Below are 19961 nucleotides of genomic sequence, written 5' to 3' on the forward strand. Positions count from 1 at the left end.
AACCATAGTTAACCATGTTGACCATGTAGACCATTATTGCTAGTGGTTTGGCCATGTTTGATCTTAGTTGGACATGGTTGACCATGTTAACCATGGTTGACCATGTTAACCATGGTTGACCTTATTGTATATGATTAACAATGTTCGACCACATATGACCATAGTTGACTGTGTTTGACCTTCCTCAAATGAGGGAATATCATGGCTGACTCAGTTAAACATGGTTGACCATGGTTATTAATGGTTTTTCTTAAACAAGGTTAACCATGGCTAAACTTGGTGACCATGTTTAACCATGGTTATGCTTGATTGACCATGTTTTAACATGTTTGACAATGGTCAATCATGGTTAAATTATGGTTAACCATGAACATTTTAGTCCATGTTGTTAAAGTTATTTCGATGTTGACCATGGTTTACTATATTGCCCATGATTGTCTATGGGTGAGAAAGGATGAACATGGTTGATATCATTTGAAGATGGTGGAATAATGTAGATTATGGTTGAACTCAGTGACCATGTTTGACCATGGTTGAGCATATTCGACCATGGTTGACAATGGTCATCATATGGTTAATCATGGAAAAACATGGTAGACCAAGGTTGTTAGCATTTATGTGTAGATGTCAATTGTGGTCGACCATAACTAACCATAATGCCCATGTTAACCATGGTTGGTCATGTTGACCATGTTGACCATGTTGACCATTATTAACCATGTTGATCATGTAGACCATTGTTGATCATGGTTTGGCCATATTTTACCTTGGTTGAACATGGTTGGCCACAATCATTGACCTTTGTGATGACATTTTCTGTTTATCACAATGTGATGATGTTTATTGTTGATCACATTTTGATGACATTTGTTGTTCATCACATTGTGACATCCATGTTGACCATGGTTGGCCATCTTACTACTACCCATCATGGTTGACTATGGTTAATCATAATCAACTATGTTAATTACCACTGACGATGGTTTGACCATGTTTGACCTTGATTGAACATGAATTTCCATCTTGACTGTGTTGACAACATATGGCCTTCAAGTTATCTATGATTGACTATGCTTGACTATGTTTAACCATAGTGAACCATGGTGGGCAGTGTTGATCATAGTTTGACCATGTTTGACCTTGGTTGAACATGGTTGGACATATTATCTATGTTGACCACATATGGCCATATTGTTGTTTATCGTTAACTATTCTTGACCACATGTGACCATGTGTTAGAGAAATTTTTAGATCTAAAATGGAGCTCCTAAGGAATATTATAGAATAATAGTGGAAATAATAAAATAAGACTAGGTTACCTCATTAGGTTTTGGAGGGGAAAAAACAAAATTTTCAGCTCGTATTTCAACTTATCTCCCTATCATTTTTCTCAAATCTTGAGTGGAAGCAATCGTTGGATGCAAAATTTAATTTTGCATCCAAGGAGTGCCCATGTTGCATAATTTCGATGGACATGACTACACGAAAATTGTGGAATACATGAAAAACATGATTGTAATCACGTTTTTCATGTAGTCGGGTCCATCGAAAGTATGAAACATGGGAACTCCTTGGATGACAAATTAAATTATGCATCCAACGAGTGCTTCTGCTCAAAATTTGAGTAAAATCGTAGGGAGATAAGTTGAAAATACAAGTTAAAAATGTAGTTTTTTTCATTTTTTTTTACCCTTTTACTCCAAAAATGGTGAATCATCCCCCATGGTTGACATCATCATATTGAATCTTGTTGGTTCTTATAAGGTTGATTTTTGTTATACAATTTTGTTTTGAGGCCCATTATTAAATAACATAAAAGAAAAAGATAATATAAATAACATAATTTTATATCAAACCTAATTCGAGGCATAATAGAGATTTATAATTCCTTTGATGTTTAATATGATGTTGACATGTAACATTTTCAAAGTTTTAATAGCAAACATAATTCAATGTATCTGTGTGTGTGTGTAGAGAGAGAGATATGTAGCATTTTAAAAAATATTATTAATAAAAATAATTCTATATATTATACAAAACAAGTTAAAATTAAAAAATTCTTATAATTAAGACATTTTATTAGTGTTGTTCAAAACTAGCATAGATCCATCTTGAGGTGCAATCCTTTCCCGAAGTTTATCTCTAAAAAAATGTTTACATCTTGAGAGAATTGATCCTTAGCGCTTGGTAAATTTGGAGTTCAGATGGATATATGCTAGTTGTTAATCACATGGCATTGATATTGACTATGGTTGACTAATGTACATATGATTTCCAAAACATGATGCCTATGTTTAATATAGCTGAATATGGTTTATTATAGTTGACTATGACTAACTTTTGTTGACTATGTTTGACTTTTGTTTGTGTTTGGTTTATTTTTATTGACTATGCTTGATTAATGTACATATAATTTCAAAAACGTGATGCCCATGTGGACTATAGTTGACTATGGTTGACTTTTGTTGAGTATGTTTGGATTTTGTTGATTATGGTTGACTAAGGTATATATAATTTCTAAAACATGATGCCCATGTTGACTACATATAACTATGGTTGAATTTTGTTGACCATGAGTGAAGTTTGTTGTATATGTTGACTATGGTTGACTATTCTTGATTAATGTACATATAATTTTCCAAGCATGATACCCATGTTGACTGTGGATGAATTTTGTTGGCTATGATTGACCAATGTACATATAATTTCCAAAGCACAATCCATGTTGAGTATAGTTAAATATGTACATATAATTTCCAAAACATGATGACCATGCTGACCATAGTTGGCTGTGGTTGTATAATTTCCAAAACTTGATGTTTATGTTGATTAAGTTGAATATGATTTACTTTTATTGACTATGGTTGACTAAATTTTGTTTGAAGAATAATTTAATTGGTTTGTATAGTGAAACCATGACTCATCCGAAATACCCTTTATGACTAAATAATGAACCCTGCCATTATTTAGATCCTTAAGCTATATACATACCATCAACCTACAAAATCAATGTAGACAATGAAGAAGCACAAGTTCAAGTAAGAATAAAATTTTATTTTAATATAGTTATATGTTTTTTTAAATAAAATTTATTCTATTAATTCTGAGAAAAGTTACGTCGTGGAACCCTTATCACCAGCACACCACTGGACTCATTCCTACCAGACATATTGGCTAGGTGGTAAAGACAAAAAACTGTAGACAAAAATAAGAAAAAACTACAAGCCCACAGATGCCCATAATTCCCAAAAGTACCCAAGTATCAAAATACATTCAAATATCTCCTGCAGAGGTTTGGTCTCGTGGCCAATGGATGATCTGTTAAGTTGTCTGTGCCACTGTGCAAGTCACGAGTTCGAGTCTCGTCTTACCCGAGGGCCGTTCTTGCGAGCTGGGCGGTTCCTCCTAGAGGTTATAGTGGTAGCCGATGGGATTCGACCCCATGTAATGCGAGTATGATACCACCGTCGTTTCTGATTCCGCTAGTCAACAAAAAAAAATACATCCAACTATCATAATCAATCTACGATATTCCCTGGATCCTAGTTCTCTAGAACATTTCCATGCCGTTGTCAGAATGCCTCATGAACATGAGCTTCTGTGTGTGCCATCTTCCCTTCAAGGCTCTCCAGCCTTTCTTGAAGTCTCTTCTATCCATGATGGAGGGATGCCAATTGATCAAGAATTTTCCACTAATTGTGTTGGAGGTCGTCCTGAAAGATATGACCCCATTCTTGTCATTATGGTGATCTCGAGCTAACGTCTCCACTAGTACTGTCACGTAGTTGATTTGAGCGTCCAAGGAGTCAAAAATCTAAGGTAAAATCACACACCCTGGTGAGAGAGCGTGTGACTGCTCCACCTCATCACCGAAGTCTGGTTGCTTGCCATGATGGACCATGCCTTTGCCTCTTGAGCCAACTCCCCTTCAGACTCTTCCCCTTTGGTGTTGCATAACGTGGTTCCTTGGCCCAATACATTGTACACTCCACAAACGCGTCCTTTTCATACCTCTAGCATAGGACTCGAGCTTCCGATGGGCCCACTTCTCCACTTCAACTGCGAAAACCACTGTAGCTAAAGAAAGCCAATTTCCCTAGTCACCTCCACTAAGTGTCAAACCTAAGATCATCCATCCAACAGGACCATATATGCACCACCCCATGCCAAAAACTATCCACCATGCATTGAGCCACCAGTCACAAAGAACAAACACCCCTTCCTCTAAAACACACCTCTCTGAATTAGCCGTTGGGGTCGACATAGACATGCCCTCCAAATTAGTAGCCACAAACACACATGACTTAGAGTAGAAGAATGCAAGGTCCCAACTCATTAAAAGGGGTATCTTGACCTCAAATTCCTCCACCACCAACGCTGGAAACCCACAATACACAACCGCACCAGAAGCACTAGAAACACACATTGATAAAAAGGAAATGAAAAAGCACGAGCAAAAAGAGAGTTGTGCCTAAGTCCCAGGAGAATATGGGTTCTCTACAACCAAGGTAGAGGTGACACTGCAAACTAGATACCGCCCACTCTTTTTATCCAAGATTTCAACAATGTCTCAGACCTCTTCATATAGGCTATGGTCTCAAACGATGCAACTCACTCTAGTTCACTGCCCTGCTTGAACTAATTTCTTTGCGTAGAGTAATACACCAATGCTCTTGCAAGATGGAAGTCCAAACTTGGATGAAACCAACAACCACCTTGGACTCCAAGAACATAAATCTCCACCAACAATGCTCCTCCCATACCCATATACCAAATGCTACCACCAACTGCTTCCTAAACGAATAAAATCTTCCTCACTTGTTCAAAAAACTTCATTTGCATCATGCCCAAACTACATTTGCATCATGCCCAAACTAGCGTCCTCAAGACACTTCATTTATGTGCCACACAGGGAAGGGATTTAATGCCCCTCAATGGAGTGTTGTTGCATCACTCGTCACCCCATTAGGGAATATATTTATATGCTTTGTTTTTAAGAATTCTAATATAATTTTTATTATAAATGAGAGAAAATTATTCTTAACCATATTTAAGTAATTTTAAAATCTTAAATATTTATAAGAATCATTTCCCAAATATAATTATTACTAACTTATAATTAGTTAATTTAGTTAATCTTATTATTAATATTATATTACTAATTTATAATTAGTACATATTATTATTATTTTTTTATTTATATTAAATTCTATGCAAATTTTAGAATTACATTTTATCATTTGTAAAATTACACAATATTATTATTCATAATTTATTAATAATGATATTAGATTTTTTATTTTTATTTTTAGAATTTATAAATATAATTATTATAAAATTAAAAATACCTTATTAAAATATTATATAAAAATATTTAACAAAAATAAGTAAAATAAAAAATTATTATTATTATTATATTTTCCATAGTAAATATGCTGATGAATATTCAAATACAACAAACTTTTTAAAAATATAAAAACTCAAAAACATGTTTTTATTATTGATATTAATAAAATATATTTAAAATATAATATTAAATATTTTTTTGTTGATTCTGAGTCAAGGTTGTTTTTTGTTGTTGTTGTTGTTGTTGTTGTTTTTAAGTTCGACATTGGTGAGGCTACATCATTGTCATGTCCAAACATAATACCCAAAAAATGTAGAGAATTGAACTGATGAGTTAACATCTAAGAGTACCTTAACAACACACTCAACACCATCTATCCAAAACATTATGGACACATCTTAAAAAACTCTAAATATCCCAATATCATTATAATACACAACATTATATTAAATATAAATATCATATATATATATATATATTCATTATAATTTTTAAGACTCAACCATTTTAATGATAAACCAATTGTTATTATATTAATTAAAATATTTGAATAATGAAAATTTAAAAAATAGTTATTAATAATTTTAAATAATAATAATAAAAAATAAATGTGTAAGTATAAATTCCATTTACATTGAAAATAATCTATTTAAATAAAATTTTATACATTAAAAAAATATAAATTTATAAAATAAAACTAAAAGTAAGGAAACTCTTTTTAAACCTATGAAATAATTAGATAATCATCATAAACAAATTTTGGTTAAATCTATTAAGATTGTAATTAATAAAAGTTCAATTTATACTTTTAAAAATATTAATTAAAAAAATAAAACTAAAAGCAAGGAAACTCTTTTTAGAGCTAGGAAAGAATTAGACAATCATCATAAACACAATTTTCTTAAATCTATTAAGATTGTAAAATTGCTTTACCATTATCTCCTCTGTTGATAAAAAAATGACTGACTTCGAAACAACTTTTATGATAACCATCATGTGTTAGGAAAAGATAAAAAACCACAACCAAAAGCGCTATCTTGTAAAAGTGGACGAATATAATAGCCAACAAAAGTATTAACTAGAAATTGCCCCTAAAGGTGCAAAGATACATCGAAGGAATGGAAGATTTGGGAATATCATCTTTGGTTTAACATATCCAACCATAGGAATTCATGACTTGTGTTTTTCTATCATGTTAGATTTACAGTTAAATCTATTTTTAAGCAAGTTGAACAATGAAGTGATTTGCAGAAGGTTGTTTTTTTTTCGAATTATAGGTATAATTTGATGAGTCATAATAAACATTGAGGCTTTTGGAAGTTCCTAGTTTGAATCTTATGTTTTTGAACTACTTGTGGCATAAAGTCCATGTTTATTAAAATTGACGATATTTCCATTTCTGGTCATGATATATTGTTTATTCCTAGTCTAAAATACGTTAGGTTTTTGGGAGGAAGACAGATCCGAGCTCGATATCTTCAAACTTGTTCTTTTTTTTATTAGCTGGACATCATGTTAAATCACCAAAATTTTGGAAAGATGTCTTCTCTCACAACATTTCTTCTCATTTTAGTCTGATATTTATGGCGAGTCTATCAAATTGGACTTGATTGGATCTCAGTTTCTTGTTATGTCTACCTCTTTTAGTATAAAAGCAGATTATTGACTTTACACTGCCAAAATTCCTTCATAATATCATGGAATTTAAGCTGATAGAGTTTCGAAATGTGTGAGGGTCATGACCGAGTATTGTAGGTCACATGCTTTGGCAATTGGGGTTCAACGTGATAATCCTTGGACATATTTATGTAGATTATGCTTTATAAAGTTATCCATTTACTTCCTTATTTTGTTTCAGTGTTGCTTTCTCAACAATACCACCTCATTGCAAACCAACCCAATAATATGCATTTTTATGTTGTGAACTATTAGCTGAGACAAAAAATATAAGCTACCCATTTAAGATTGGCACACCAAGCAAACTATCCATTTCAAAACTAATATCACCTAGAGAATTGGGAGAGTAGACATTATTTTTACACACACACCAAATTTGTGTTGAGTATTATTGGTAGGTCCCTATACTACTAGTGTAGCCTCTTATTATTATTGTTAGTGTAGCCTCCTTATTGTTATTGTTGCATCCATGTAGTCCCCATATTGCGATTATTGTGCCCCATAGAAACCCAATATTGTTATTGTTGTGCCCTTACATTATTATTGTTATGTAGGCTCTAATTATATTGTGACCCCTTAGACTCCTATATATAGAAAGGAGGTCTTGTCATTTGTATTGTCCAAGAATTTTTCATTTATGTAATGTAAAGGAGGTTTCCCCCTCGAAGAAGATAATTTTAAGTCATTGATCTACCTATTTGTGAGCTACTTGCATAACATTTGGTATCAGAGGTTTGGATTCTAGGGTTTTGCTGTTGCAAATAGGTCATCGTGGAATTTTCGTTATAACTTGTTTTCTACGAAAGTTAAGATGCTTAAATTTTTACCATGAGGAGCTAAAATCCTAATGATTTTTTTGTAAAAATTTCATATCTTGGTTCGCTATATTTGCGGAGATATGGTCCAAATTAGCTAGGGTTTTTGCATGCTCCATACTTTTGTCTCTTGGGGAAATCATCATATCTTCCTCCACAAGAATCGGATTTGAATTTCGTAAAAAGTGGCAAAAATTGCACGGACTGTAATATCTTGTGTATTGTTTTTAGTGCTGAAGGTCGAAACAGTGAAACATGGCACTCCATACAAGTTCGCTCTACTGAATAGGTACATAATCAGGTCATCGTGGGAGATTTGACATAAATTTATCTTAAAGAATCCAAATTTGGTTTGATTTGTGGCATTAGAAAGAAGACTCAGAGGGATACCACAAGACATAATTTTAGACCTTGGAGATTTGAATTTACAGAGATACAACATATTCAATATCGATCTCCTACAAAGTAGGAAAAAGGTTTGTATTTGTTTAAAATTTGCATAAGTTTTGGTTGAAAAATCAGTCTGAAGTGATTCGAGGGGCATAGTGAAACGTAAATATCATTTTTTGATTCCAAAATGGCTCAAAGCAAGAAAATAGAAACACCTAGTAAGCAACCAGAAATATCTACTATGACGCATGAAGAAGAAGAAGAAATGCAACATGATATATCAAAATCACAAGACCTAGTGCAACAATTTTTTCTCTCACAAAGAGTTAACAAAAATGAAATGGAAGCTAAGATGGATGGTTTTAAGAATGTTTAAAATCAGACATGGAAGGTTTGAAGGATGGATTAAAAGAAAACATGGAAGGTTTGAAGGATGGTTTAAAAGAAGACAAGGAAGGTTTGACCAAGTTTCTACAAGAAATGCTTCCTAATGGTGAAAATATATTAGATGAAACTCATGATGAGAATAAAAGAAATGTTAGTCATGCTTTCATAGACTCTAATGTTGGATTGAATACCCACCATATTCCAAAGATCAAAATGAGGAAGTTTGATGGAAAGGATCCGGTAACAGGGATACTACAGATGGAGCAATATTTTGATCTCCATAATATGCAACACATACAAAAGGTACACATTGCAACTTTATATTTAGAACCCAATCAATTTGTATGGTATCGATGGCTTTGTTCTCTTAAACTACTCATCACTTGGTCAATTTTTATAGAGGAAATGATAGCACATTACGAAGATACAAAAAGAAACACCTTCTTTAGCCAATTGATAAATCTAAAACAAAAGGGTTCAATGGCAGAGCACATTGAGGACTTCGAAAAATTGAATATAAGGGTAAATGATATTCTATAGGAACATGGGATTGATGTATTCATAAGGACTTTAAAGGATAATGTCCAACATGAGGTTCGCCTTTAGAAACCTGATTTATTGGAGAAGGAATTCAGGGTGGCAAGAAAAGTTGAAAGTAGAATTATGACAACAAGAAAGTTTGCCACTCACAACTATACAGATGGAAGTGTTGCTGCTCCTAGCCTGCCACAACCTACAAGGTTGACACTACAAAAATTGGAAGAAAAAAGAGCAAAAGGGCTTTGTTATAGTTGTGATAGCAAATACACTAAAGGTCATAAGTGTGCTGAGAATAAATTATTTTACATAGGTTGTGAAGAGGAGGAAGAAAAGGAACAAGAAATGTCAAAAGAAGAGGATATACACTAGGAACCAACCCTAGATAAAGAAGAAATGAATCCAACCATATCTCGTAATGCATTGGCAGGAATTACCACTCCTCAAGCTCTTAAGATAGAAGGATAGATCAAGAAGGAAAAGGTAATATTGCTGATTGATTTGGGTATTACCCATAATTTTATTCATTGTAATATAACCAAGGAATTGAATTGCTTCCTATATCCAGCACTAGAGTGTCAAGTGATGGTTGCAAATGTGGGAACTATAAATTTCTCTAAAAAGTGCCATAATATCAAGCTATCCATGGGGGGATATGTATTGAATAGTCCAATTCTTTTCGTTCCAATGGGTGGTGTTGATGTTGTACTAGAAGTCCAATGGTTACAATCTTTGGGTACTATAGCTTTTAATTTTCAAGAACTTTTCTTGAAATTTTTTTGGGAAGGAAAGGAAGTTGAATTAAGGGGTATTGCAGGGAAACCAGGAAAGATAATCAATTCTAATGGCATTACATAGATTCTAAAGAAATAAAAACCAGGCATAATTGTACAATTATGCTCACTAGAGATTCAAATATTGAAATCATCTATTTCTACATATCTCTAAAAAATATTGAACAATCATTCCAGGGTATTTGAGATTCCCAAAGGCCTCCCACCTATTCATGATCATGATCATGCTATTCATATGATTCTAGGAAGTGTTCCTCCAAACATTAGGTGTTACAGATATCCCTATGCCCAAAGAGTGAAATTGAACGTATGGTTGCAAAATTGCTAGAGGCTGGTATAATTCAATCTAGTCAAAGTTATTTATATTCTCTAGTCATAAGAAGGATGGAGCATGATACACGTGTTCGAATTATAGGGAGCTCAACAAGATCACTATTAAAGATAAATTTCCCATTCTTGTCATTGATGAATTTTTGGATAAATTACATGGAGAAATTTACTTCACCATGTTAGATCTTCCTATAGGATATCATCAAATTAGAATGATGAGTGAAGAAATTCCAAAAAAAACATTTAGAAATCATGAGGGTCATTATGAATTTTTGGGCATGCCTTTTGGCCTTACCAATGCACCTTCTACATTTCAAGGTTTGATGAATTCCGTTTTCAAACCCTTCCTTATAAAATTTGTGTCAGTATTTTTTGATGATATACTAATCTATGAAAAGTCTTGGAAGGATCATGTTCAATATGTTGACAGGGTTCTCAAAATGTTAGACGAGAAACAATTATATGAAAAAACCTCTAAATGTTTCTTTAGAGTATAGGAAGTGGAATATCTGGGTCATATTGTATCTCATGAGGGTGTTAAGGTAGACCATAACAAAATTAAAGCCATTAAGGAACGGAAAATCCCTAGAACCGTAAAGCATATTCGAGGATTATCACAGGCTTGTTAAGAATTATGGGAGAATAATATCACCTCTAACAACATTACTAAAGAAAGATGCATTTTCTTGGATTCCAGAAGCAACTAAGGCCTTTGAACATCTTAAAGAGGCACTATGCCAAGCACTGGTCTTAGCTATGCCAGGCTTCACAAAAACCATTATTGTGGAATGTGATGCCTCAGGAAATGGAATCGGTGTTGTTTTAATGCAAGAAGGAAGACCCATTTCTTTTGAAAGTCGTCTAATCAAAGGAAAGTATTTACAAAAACCTATTTATGAAAAGGAAATGTTGGCAATACTGCATGCACTAAAGCAATGGCTACCTTACCTAATGGGAAGACACTTCAAGGTAAAACCAGACCATGACAGTCTTAAATACTTTTTGGAACAAATATTATCTACAAAAGAGCAACAAAAATGGGTCACAAGATGTTGGGTTATGACTTTAAAATCATCTACAAAAAAGATAAGAAAAATGTTGTTGCAGATGCACTCTCAAGAAAGGATGAATATGTGGAAACATTTCTTTGTGCCATATCTATTATCCAACCATATTGGATAATCGAAACAAGGGATGAATGACGAATAAGTGTAGACACTCATTCAAAAGTTGTAACAAGATCAGAGTACATATCATACATTTAGCTAGAAAAATGATTCATTATGGTACAAAGATGACTTATATCTTTGTAAGAATTCCTAACTTAAACAAAATATTATTTTGGGATTGCACACCTCTCCCTTAGGAGGGCACTCAAGATTTAAAAAAACTAACCACATGGTCAAGATTTTTTTTTTTTGGGATGGCCTTAAATTTGATATTCAAAAGTTTGTGGCAGAATATTTGGTTTTCCAACAAAATAAGAGGAAGACAATTAAGACCCCGATTCTGTTACAACCTTTATCCATTCCAAGTCAACTTTGGGAGGAGGTTTCAATGAATTTTATCACAGGTTTACCCAAGTCCAAAGGAAAGAGTGTCATCATGGTGGTAGTTGATAGAATTATCAAGTATGCACACTTTCGTGCATTATCTCATCCATTTAAAGCCCGTACAATTGCTATTGCATTTATGGAAACTATTCAAAAGCTACATGGGAACCCAAAGATTATTGTAAGCAACATTTTCACTGGAAATTTTTGGACAAAATTATTTTCTTGTATTGGTACTCAATTAGCTCATATCTCATCTTATCATCCTCAATATGACGGGAAAAATGAGATAGTGAACAAATGTTTGGAAAGATATATTTGTTGCTTTGTATCTGATAAACAAACACAATGGGTCAAGTGGTTACCTTTTGATGAATGGTGGTATAACACTTCCTTCCATACTACAGCAAAAATGACCCCATTTATGGTACTATATGGATATCATCCACCGTCCATCACATCATCTTTAAGAGAAAATGATAAGGTTCAAGCTATGGAAGATCACATCGAACATCAACAAAAAGTTCTCCAACTCTTAAAGGATAACCTCAATTTGGTGCAAAATCAAATGAAACAACAGGAAGATCAATATCACAACGAAAGAAGTTTTGATGTAGGTGATTGGATATGTTTACAACTACAACCATAGAAATAAATGTCCCTGCAGTAAGTTAAGAAGGATACTACATTATCACTAAATTACTATGGTCATTGCAAGGTGTTGCAAAATATTGGTACTATGGAATACAAATTGGAGCTTCCTGCATCTTCCCGAGTGCACCCAATTTTCCATGTTTCATTCTTACAGAAGGTTATAAGTGAAAAGATCCCAATTCAAACAATATTGCCAGAACTTGACGAGGAAGGAAAAATCATATTGGAACCTAAAGCAATTACGGAAGTAAGAACCAGATAGCTACGAAAATGATCAATTTCAGAGTATCTCATCAAATGTAAGAACGTACCCGCCAAAGATTCCACATGGGAGGATGAGAATCTTATGTAGATGCATCCAGAACTACGCAAGTGTTGAGGACAACACTTTTTTGAAGGAGAGGGGCATGTTAGGTACCTATAATACTAGTGTAGCCCCTTATTTTTATTATTGTGCCCATGTAGTCCCCATATTGTTATTATTGTGCCTCATAGAAGCCCACTATTTATATTGTTGTGCCCTTACATTATTATTGTTATGTAGGCTCTGATTATATTATGACCCCTTAGGTTCCTATATATAGAACTGAGGTCTTTTCATTTGTATCATACAATAATTGTTCACTTATGTAATGTAAATAAGGTTTCCCCCTCGAAGAGGCTAATTTTTAAGTCGTTGATCTATATTTTCTTCTATACATCTTGTGTATTCGAGATAGATTTCTAGTGGTGGTATGGGTGGGTTTGTTAGAAACACTTATCATAGATACTAGATTAATGCAAGGATTCAATTGATACAAGTCTTAAATAAGGACACAGGTATGATCCATACACTTGTTTGTGCTATTGCTAGTGGGGTTGTACTCTTTATTGAATATTATTTTGCTAGTAGATTAAAAAATTCACAATATGAAAATTTATGTAGGAATTTATTGCCTAGCATAGAGGACATGGTTTCTATGGTCCTAAGGGAAAGCGATTGGCAAGAGATATATCTCTCATATACATGTGCATGGTTCAATAAAAATACTTGGCTCAATCTCTCGAGGCACTATCAAAGGAAGTTTAACGATATCCTTAGCCATACTACTTGATTGCTCATGTCCTTGAGAGTAATATTATTAAGTGTTATTCTTGTTGAAATATTAAAACAATTTGATTGATTGACCTATCTAAAGTTAGGTTTTGATAACCTAGGGACATTTGATATACTTGATGATATATGAAAGTGAAATTACACATATAGGCATTTTTTTAGGTAGTGCCACTCAAAGGGGTACTAGAAAAAGCTACAAGGTCATCCAACTAGGTGAAATCACTTATATTTCCTACATGTATTATTTCCCTACCACAAATTTACCCATTAATAGATAAATCACAATGTTATTTATAGATAATGAAATTCTATATAGTCTTAAAGGAATTCTCTAAAAGTATTGTTACACTAAAAAATGTCACCTTGACTACTTACAGTTAGTATGGCTCAAATCAACAGTCATGCTACCCTCTTAGGCAAGTCTCATGCCTCTGTTATCCATCTCAAACTCAAAGAAGAGAGAAAGTCTTGTAAAAATTATGTTTATCTCTGGGGTCGCAGGTTCTCTCTAGCCTTACCTGCGGGGACGCTGACCATGTTCACAAAATCTGCGTCCATGGATGCTCTGTATGTTAAGGGACAGGTGCGTCCCTCTGTAAAAGGCAAAATGCGCGAGTTTTATCTTGAAAAAGTTACTTGTGGTTACTTCTAGAACATTCTAGAGGTCGGTTTGATGAAATGGATGCGCCTCCAGTTGGTTCATGTATCTCTATTAAGGGGGAACTTATCCCATCAATAAGGGAGCTATCCCACCCATAGAGGGGGATGATCCCATTGATAGTGGACCTGAATAACCTCTTTACAGCACTATAAATAAAGGCATTGAGCCAAAAGGAGAAGAGGTTGAAGCTATACATTTTCTTTGGGTAAATGCTGCAGGAATTAGGACTCCCATTTAGAACCTTGTGAGGAGAGATTGTCTTTGCTTGATTCTACTTGGAAGTGGGTGAGCTTTGTCAAAGTAGAGGAAAACCCTTGATGGACCCTGGGAGGAACTTGCACAACACCAAGGCTAGGTTGTAAGAGTTTCTTTGTTTCGTTATTAATACAAACTGGTTTATTTTTCTCAATAGCTTGTGTTAATGAGTTATTTCATGTGTTCCTTGGTCTGCATGTTGAATATATGTTTTATTATATGAAATACAAGTGCTCGGTAATTGTTTGATTGTTTGTGGTTGCAGGAATTGACATGAAGGAGGAGCTCATCCGGATCGTCAAGAACGAACTTCAACAACAGCGTTTTGGAATAAGGTAAGCCTAAACACTTGTAGTTTTCATGTTGTAAAAGGTGTATTTAGAGAAAGATCACTCCATTTTGTCTTGTTTGTCATTAGAATGTCTTAGACTTCTAGGAAGGTCAGCCGTGTCCGCACCTTTGACAAATTCCGTGTGACAAATTGGCGACTCCGCTGGGGATAGATTCCATTGATGAGAAAAGTCTTTTCCTTTATGTGAACTTTGCTTTGAGAAAATTGGTTTATTTTTCTGGTTTTGGCTCTGTGATTCTGTCTCTGGGTGGGTTAGCTTAGGATTAGTTAGATTTGGTTTTTCTTAACTTTTCCAGAAGGACGCACCCTCTGAGTACTGTATAGTGCGTCTTTGGACGCGCTGTTGCCGTTTGCACAGAGCGGGCCCGCGCCTGTTCTAACGGGTTTCCTGCGTCTTCCTGTAAAAATTTAGGAAAAATCCATTTTTGCTTTAATTGCTTTTAGATTTTGGTTTTTCTTAGTGTTTTCTGCCCAGATCCTTTAGTACCCTGTCAAAAATTTTCACCTGAACTTGTTTCATTAGCATTCCTGCTTTTAGCTTTCATCAATTGGGTGTTTTGAGTCTCTTTTTGAGAAATTCTTGATTTGATTTCCTTTGGTCATTACTTGGAGGTTTCTCTCAGTCTTTCAGTCTTGGGGGCTAAATTGTGTATGAGTGTTAATCGCCTTTGAGTGTTTTTATTTTTTGATCTTTGGAACTCTCGCCCAATTTTCTCGACTTGCACTTGATTGGTTCTTAGATTACATTAGAATCATCTTGTGTTTGAGAATTCTCTTGCATAGATCACATTTGCATAATTAGAATTCTCATTTTCAGAATATGAATGAAAAATGTGCATAGATTACATTTGCATACTTTTCGAGTGAATTGTGCATAGATTACAATTGCATAGTTTACATTCTGGAAAATCAATCGTAGATTTAGATCAGCTTTCTTTGATTTGAATTTACACAAAAATAAAAATAAAAATTGGTTTGGAATTGATTTGCATTAGTTTTTCTTGATGAAATTAGTGCATTAGAGAATTTGTTAAATTTTCTCTTAATGATCAATTTTTTGCATTGTTGGAAGTGAATGGAAACTCTCTCCTTACTCTAGTTAGGATTCATCGAATTGAAAGGATTGCATTATCATATTCGATTGCATTCAGTTGAGTCGGGTCATAACACCATTGTTTTCATCTCCATTTACCCATTTGAGTAATAACAGCCTTAATAACACAGCGCTTAATTAAAATTCATCTAGTAATTTTTACATTTCTAGGGCTCTGAAACACCAACATAGCTTAGGCTAGGGTCTTGGAGTAGGTAAGTACTTAACTCTCCAAGACTACAAAACCAAACAGATAGTTTATCTTGAGTAGAATAAATCCAATTGTTTTAATTGCACTCTGGGAAAGCTCCTCTTAAAGGAGAAGCACGAGCTCGTGTCCGAACCAGTGAGGGGATCATTCCCCCCTCGTTGGGAACGACGCCAGACAGTACGTATTACAAACGGTAAACCTCGGATTAACCATTGTCGAGGAGCCAGGGGTCACTTATCGGTAAACCTTGGATTGTTGTCAAGGAGCCGGTAAGGGGATTGAGCTTGCTACTCTGCCCTTGCGTGCTGTCGGAGTTTAGACTGTTCCCCCAGGTGTATTTGTTACTGTTGGTGACCTTAGTGACCATAATCTTTAGGGTTCTACCGAGGTGACGGTGGAGGGAAGGTCCCACTGTACCTGGAGCAGACGTCGGTTATACTCACTTGGATTTTCCGGGGGGTTCACTTCACTTCGAGACGGTTAAAGTGGAGGAACTTGGTCCAGTCTATTCATTAAGCAGGTTGCCGGGGTAACTGTTCCACCCACCATTTCTGTACTGAATTCTGCGAGGTTGGGCTTCATCACCAACTAGTGTTTTCGGTCCGGAGAGCTTACTGTTTGTGTGTGGTTTGACTCCTAGATTTGATAGCGCGTGTTAATTTGTTTGTTTTTACTTTTAGAGACTATAGGTGTGAATTGTGAATTTTAGTTGTTAAGTGTGAATTGTGAATTGTTAATTTTAGTTTTAAATTGTTAATAAAATTCACTGAAGTTGAATATAATGGCAAATGTTCCGGAATTTATCAACCTAGGAACCCCTCCTAATGAGAATCCTAGTACTTTTCCTTACTTTGGAAATGTTGGTCCTCCTTATATGGCTACTTTGTCATTACCTGGATTTACAATAGGTTTACCGATATGGTTATTTTCAACTTCGTTGGCCCAAAATACTCCAATTGTTCCATCTCAACCGGATGCTTCACCTCAACAGAGTTCACCATCTCAACATCACCAACCTTCTGTTGACCCTTTACCTTCTTCGCCTAATCTTTCTTCCTCCATTTCTTCCTCTTCGCCTGGTAAAAGCCTTGATGTTAGTAACCAGGAGGCTAAGAAGAAGAAGAAAGGGAAGAAGAAGAAGAAGAAGAAGAAGCAAGATAAGAAAGAAGTCAACCAACCAACCATGGCTGTAAGTGTTAGTTGTGTTGAGGAAAATTCCAACATGCATCGTAAACCCAAATACCCTTGCAGGCTTTGTAAGGGTGACCACTTCCTTGTCAATTGTCCTGGTATTCCAAAGGTCTTGGAAGTATGGTCAAAAAAATCTCATCAACTTTCCATTGATCCATCAACCAGTGATAGTCAGGTTCCTGGGAAAAAGGGTAAAGTTAGGTTTCCTTGTAAGTTATGTAAAGGGAGTCATCAAACTCACATTTGCCCTCACATGGATGAAGCCTCAACATTGTTGGAAAACCTTACTGTTCCACAGCAAGAATTTCCAACTGGTTACCGTAAACTTTCTCCCAACCTACCGTCAACCGACGGACTGATTGATTTAAATTCAAGTACAGTCGATCACACTCTTCCATTGGAGAATGAAACTCATGTCACCCAGGTTGATGATCAATTAGTTGATCAAGTGGTCGATTCAATTTCACATTCGGTCGATCACACTCTCCTTTTCGAGAGTAAATTTCATACCGCTGATGTTCTTCTTGTTACATCGGATTCTTCTATGCCGGGGGGCATTTCACCTGTTTCTACAGAACCCCCTCCAAGTACTGAGGTCTTTTCCTTTGATTGGAATAGACTGACAGAACCTCGTCTTCCTTCCTCCATCCCTTTCCAAATCATTGTCAAGGCTGGTGGTAGGGACATACATCGTACTCAGGTAGATGAAGGTGCTTCTGTTAGTATTTTATCCTCAGCTGTTTGGAAAGCTTTGGGTTCCCCTCAGCTTGCGCCTATTACGCAGAATCTGAAAGCTTTTAACAGAACAATTAGTGAACCTTTAGGGATCCTTCCTAAGTTTTCTATTACCTTGGAAGGTAAAACTGTTTGTGTTGATCTTATGGTAGTTCGAGGTCCCTTGGATTTCAATTTACTCCTTGGGCGAGACTATGTTTATGCAATGAAAGCTGTCGTATCGACACTCTTTCGCGTGATGTCTTTCCCTCACAATGGCAGTATTGTGACTGTAGACCAGCTTTCGTTCCCTAGTCTTTTTTCAACTACCAATAATATGACACCCCTAAATGTTCCTGATTCTAAAGTGGTATCTACCCTGCCACGGGTAAATTATGTGGCAACCGGTCCCATGTTTTCAGTTATCGAAGTAAGTGAGCCTCTCACTGTTTGCTCATCTTCCTTTGATTTAGATCCGGTAATTGACATGGAGAACTCTATGGGATTCTTTGAACACGATGTTCTTATCCCTGTTGAGTCCCTTGACATGTGTTCCTTCCAGAGAAGTGTTCTTCCTTCTGATGAAGACCTTTTGGAAGCCATGATCAAGGTGTGTCCTTTGACATGTCTTTCTTCCAGTTGGAAGCCATGATCAGTGGGTACGAGGATAGTTTGTTCCTCTCTCAACCTCGTTAAAAAATGAAATTGGATGGTGCGAGGATAGTTTTTCTTGTATCAACCTCGTTAAAAAATGAAACAAGGAGTCCGAGGAAAGTTCCTTTTACTGTGTCAACCTCGTTAAACAATGAATCAGTGTGTGCGAGGAAAGTTCCTTTTACTGAGTCAACCTCGATAAAAAATGAATCAGGAGCGAGGACAGTTCCTTTTCCTGTGCCAACCTCGTTAAAAAATGAAACAGGTGTCCGTGAGGATAGTTTGTTCCCGTCTCAACCTCATTAAAAAATGAAACTGGATGTTGTGAGGAAAGTTCCTTTTACTGTGTCAACCTCGTTAAAAAATGAATCAGTGAGTGTGAGGAAAGTTCCTTTTACTGTGTCAACCTCGTTAAAAAATGAATCAGTGAGTACGAGGATAGTTTGTTCCTCTCTCAACCTCGTTAAAAAATGAAATTGGATGTTATGAGGATAGTTCTTTTACTGAGTCAACCTCATTAAAAAATGAATCAGGTAGATTTTAGGTTATATAGACAGTTAGAAAGTAAGTGTGTGCGAGGACAGTTCCTGTTACTGAGTCAACCTCGTTAAAAAATGAATCAGGTGCGAGGACAGTTCCTGTTACTGAGTCAACCTCGTTAAAAAATGAATCAGGTACGAGGATAGTTCCTGTTACTGAGTCAACCTCGTTAAAAAATGAATCAGGTATGAGGATAGTTCCTGTTACTGAGTCAACCTCGTTAAAAAATGAATCCGGTATGAGGATAGTTCTTTTCTTGTGTCAACCTCTTTAAAAATGAAACAACTCCCTTTTCAAGTTAAATATTGAAAGTAAACCTTCATTTCATCCAGCCGGTTGAATGCAATGAAGCCTGGGGGGCATGTACCTCATTTCGCATCATTATGCTGGGGGCATGCGAACTTTTTGAGCATAGTTCCTTGTCTTGTGTCAAGCTCGTTAAAAAATGAAACAAGGGTAGGTTAAGTAGGTAGATTGTAGAGAGTAGTCATGAGCATAGTTCTTTATCTTGTGTCAAGCTCGTTAAAAAATGAAACAAGGATTTTAGAGCATAGTTCCTTGTCTTGTGTCAAGCTCATTAAAAAATGAATCAAGGTTTTTAGAGCACAGTTCCTTGTCTTGTGTCAAGCTCGTTAAAAAATGAATCAAGGTTTTTTAGAGTATAGTTTTTTGTTAGGTAGATTGTAGAGAGTAGTTACGAGCATAGTTCC

The sequence above is a fragment of the Pinus tabuliformis genome, chromosome 7 (genome assembly GCF_031772625.1).
Source record: "Pinus tabuliformis cultivar Carrire ecotype Pingquan chromosome 7, CPIR1, whole genome shotgun sequence".
Lineage (NCBI taxonomy): Eukaryota > Viridiplantae > Streptophyta > Pinopsida > Pinales > Pinaceae > Pinus > Pinus tabuliformis.